The sequence below is a fragment of the Pteropus vampyrus genome, unplaced genomic scaffold (assembly GCF_000151845.1).
Source record: "Pteropus vampyrus isolate Shadow unplaced genomic scaffold, Pvam_2.0 Scaffold312, whole genome shotgun sequence".
NCBI lineage: Eukaryota > Metazoa > Chordata > Mammalia > Chiroptera > Pteropodidae > Pteropus > Pteropus vampyrus.
In genome coordinates this window covers 360,273-364,609 of record NW_011889093.1, presented here as the reverse complement: position 1 = coordinate 364,609, position 4,337 = coordinate 360,273, and the positions used below count along the sequence as shown (strand labels likewise).

Below are 4,337 nucleotides of genomic sequence, written 5' to 3'. Positions count from 1 at the left end.
CGCTTATCTTTGGAATTTAGATGTCTCCTAAGTCACGTTCCCCAAACAGAGGGCACACGATACCTCTGCGGCACCAGCCGGCTTTCGAGGACGTGCAGGACGGACTGTCCTAAACCGTCCTTGGGAGGAAGAGCTCGGGGCCTCCAGGAGGAAACCCCGTGACGAGACGCTCGGGGCATCGTCGTAGTCGGTCTGGGTTTGCGATAAGGGCTGCTTCTCCGGCGTTCAGCTGCCGCGCGTGCAGCGTTGACCGTGGCCGTGGCCGTGACTCGCTGCCACCCCCGCATGAGCGTTCAGCCCCTGGCGGGACTCTGCAGCCATCCCAGGCCCCTGGCGCGTCACGTAGGGCCCATGGGGCACCAGGCGAGGCCTGGGGGCAGTGCTGCCACCTGGTGGCCGCTCTGTCGAGCCCGAGAACCGGCCTGCGGAAAAAACTCAAAACCTGTTTGCAGAGTGACGCTAGATGCCTCTGGGTGTGGCAGAGGCCGAGGGGTGCTGGCGCCCCAAGTGTGTTGGGGGACAGCCTGGGGACGGACGTGTGGGGACTCTGCGTGCCTTTGCTGACAGTCCTGTCTCTTTGCTAGCCGCGGTGGACATGGTCACGCAGACCACAGGCCTGCAAATCTCTGATTTGGTCTGAAATGCATAAGTCATCGGGGTGCAGAGGTATGAACCAGATGCGATGGTGGCGTGTGGGTGGTTTGGGTGTTGGCCCGTGGGGCCGCCTCGCCTGGGGGGCCTCACTGGGACGGGGTGGCTCTCCGTCATCAGCCATGTGCTACGCATTATTCTTCCTGACTTTAGGGACAAAGCTAGAAGGGACAAGCTCAGTGGGTCTGAGCACGGTAAGAAGGCTGGAAACAGTTATCGTAGTGAGCGACAGAGTCGGCGCGGGAAAACCCTGAGCAGAATCAAACAACGGTTTAAACCTGAAGCAGCGAATTTAGTGGGGAAGATGGAAGACCGGCTCCCGGACTCACCGCCACCTGCGCAGACAGAAACCGAGCGTCCGGCCGCAGCAGAAACGCTTAGAGCTTTGTTTGGCTTCACTAGGACGGGTGACTCGTCGGCGGGCACAGGGACCGTCCAACCCTCCAGCTGCTTTGTGCTTCCTCATCTCAGCCACGTGTGACGGTCACACTGAGCAGCAAAGACACACGCGGTGGGCAGGGACCGGGCTGGGGGTCAGCCGGACCGTGGCCGCAAAGACGTCCACGCCCGATCCCGAACCCGAAGACGCGACTTCGTGTGGCGAAGGCGATCTGCAGGTGGGCTCCGGGCTCTGACCCTGAGTGGGGAGCGTGTCCGGGATGACCCCGGTGGCCGACGCAGCCGTGAGTTCCTCGGAGGGGAGAGAGACTCTGTCCCCCTGAGGAGGAAGGAGGGGAAGAGTCTGCTGCTGCGTTAAAGGCCGCGGACCCCGCGGCGCCCATGGCCCCTGGGAGCTGGGACGGCCCTCAGCTGACGGCCACCGCGCGCGTGGAGACTCGCCCGCGACCACAGAGCTGAATCCTGGCGACAGCCGGGCTGAGCAAGGACACGGATCCTCTTCTAGAAACGGCAAAAGGAGCGCAGCCCGCCCGCACCCGGCTCTGGGCCACGCGCCCACGTCCGGCGCCGGCCTGCACGCTGCGACACGCTGGGGGGTGGGGGGTCCCCGCTGCTCGGTCCATGGGACTCCGTCACGCAGCCACAGAAAACTAAAACTGCGCCCGGTGGCTGTGGCCTCTTACGGTTAACCCGTGTTCAACGTTCAGGCCAAACGGTTGGAACGGTGGCATGTAGGGCGCGGGAGGGACGGTCCCACCCACCGCACACTGGGCACGTCCGCACGGGAATTTCGAGCCCCTGAGAAGGGGCCTGGCTGGTGTCGGCGGACGCAGAGCAGCCGAGATGCTGCCAGAAACCACGGTCTCGGAACCGCCGCTGTCCGGCCACACGGGTCAGCAAGGTGAGGCCATCGACAGCTGCAAGGCTGCCACTGGAAGACGGTGCGGGCCGACCCTCCAGGGGCGGAACGAGCCCCGTGTGCAGAGAGGGCAGAGGCGGATCCGCCCCCCGAGGGGAAGGGAGTTCCAGCAGCTCACCCCAGGGTGGGGGGCAGCGCTGCCGAGGCAGGGGCGAGCTCGCCGGGACCCACGGGCAGTGAGCCCCTGCGGAGCACAAGGGCGAGCAAGGCAGGTCACTGTGCGTCAGCGTCTCTGGAGATCCAGCTCATGGGTAGGAAAGGACGCAGCACCCCTGTGTCTGGGGACACCCTGCCTAGCCCTCCTTGTAAACTGCCAGGGGCACTGATGAGGGAGAGAAGCCTGGGCGTCTCTGTCGACAAACGCGGCGAAGCGGCCCAGGCCCGCGGCCCGGCTGCACGCACTCCACACCGGTCTGGCCCGTCTGCGCCTTGTGGATGGTTGGTAAGGATGGACGTTAGGTGACACCTCTGGGGCCTGTGGAGGTCTGCGTTCACTCCCGGTCTCCCGGTTATGCAGATGCGTTCTCACGGGGGGAACTGCTTCACGGGGGGTTCCAGCGGCACGTGACAAACGAGCTCCCTGGGCTGGAGCAGCATTTAAACCGAGTCCCAGGCGCTCTGTGTGGAAGGAGGAACAGAAGCGGAGGCAGCTGCTGGGCGGAGTGAGTCGGGGAGGCCGCGCAGGCTCGTCCTCCGGGTCTTATGTGACAGTGAGCGGCCGTGGCTGTCCACATCCCAAAGCTCCTTCCCCACAGGCCCCCAGAGGCGGTGTTCTGGGGATGCTGACTCCAAGGAGATGCTCGTCAGTCTGCTCACTCAGAGTGAGTGCGGTCTGGGCGCGGGGTGGGCACGGGGTGGGCGCGGGCTGGGAATGGGCTGGGCGCGGGGTGGGCGCGGGGTGGGCGCGGGCGCCCTCTGCCACCCCCCGGCTCAGCCTCCTCAGTGCCGACATCGTCTGAGATGCCGAGCCAGCGAGGGAGCCACCGAGGCAAATGCGTCATCGGCCCCTGGGCAGCACGCTGGTCCCCACGCCAGTCTCTAACTCCAGTGTTTCCAACCACCCAGAAACTGCATCAAACAATCGTTACATGTGGGCCTCGAGCTGACCCCTGCTGGGCTGTCCGTCATCACAGACACGTGAGAAATCAGCCTTTCCTGGAAGACAGTGTCTCGGAATGGCTTTTCCTCCCTTTTTAAAAACACATAATGATAAGTTAAACCCTCCTATGACTTTTGCATTCAGGATTTGAAGCCATGGCACTGTATTACCCTCTCCATGAGAAGCAAATGTGCTAAAATCCCCAAATTAGATGTACGGAGGTGAATGAGAACTTAGACTCTGCCTCTCGGTTTTAACATTTCAAAGATTTTGTTACCACGCATGAAAGGAAAGTATCATTTTAAGAAAAAATTTAATGTTACTTAAATAGAGTAACATTTTTAACATAGTATTTAAAATGTTAACTTACATTTTTATTCAATAAATTCACGTGGCTTCCTGGTACCATTTTTCTTAAGTACCGTGAGCAAAAGACAAGGCCTCAGAAACTAACAAACAGCTAGTTGATTATTTCATTCAAAAATGAAAAGAACGCCTGATAACAGGTGCCGCCCAAACCAGAGCCAGCCTAGCGCGCCAAGGGCAGGGCGTAGGCCCGGGCCAGCTGGGAGAAGCCGGGCCGCGCTCCGTTCTCCCCAGCGCGCCCACCCCGTCCCCGCCAGAGGCCTCACTCGGCCTCTACGCCACAGAAGCCGTTTCTGTGGACTTTGACGCTTCGGCAGTCCTTAGTCATACACAGGTGACCAGGGACAGGTGGGACGCCGTGTAAGTGTGTAGCAGCAAGCGTCTCAGCTGGTATCCATTAGCTGACGATAAACTCAGAGAGACAAATTCCTGGCAGTCTGCTGGTGGGACCAGGGCTGGGGTGGCAGTAGGCAGAGGACAGCCAAGAGGGCAAGAAGCTCTCAGGGGGAGAGGAGATGGCTGGAAAGGCAGAGGGCATGGCCGTGTTTGTCTACTTGGCCAAGGACAGACTCTACCCAAGGGGGAACATGGGGAAAACATTGATAATATTTACTGAAATACTATCAGCAAAAAAACTGCTAAATATTTAATTTAAACAAATTGAATAACATGTTTAACAGTTCATTACAATCAAATTAAAGCAGATTAAAATTCTGTGCCTATTTCCATAAATAGAAATAGCCTGCAAGACGAGGAGCAAGAACTAAAAGAGTGTGTGTGTGTGTGTCCGTGAATGTGCTGCATGCATAGATGTGTGTGCGCATGTGCATTATGTGTGTGCATGTGTGTGTCCCGTGTGTTGTGTGTGTGTCCATGAATGCTGCATGCATAGATGTGCATGTG

At 59.4% G+C, this 4,337-nt stretch overlaps 1 protein-coding gene across 3 annotated transcripts in view; it reads right to left on the bottom strand.

Annotated features, from left to right (window-relative positions):
* The window catches only part of CCR6 (C-C motif chemokine receptor 6), a 14,449-nt gene that overhangs the window by 6,630 nt on the left and 3,482 nt on the right, over window positions 1-4,337 (bottom strand). The gene's annotated exons all lie outside the window — the stretch shown is intronic.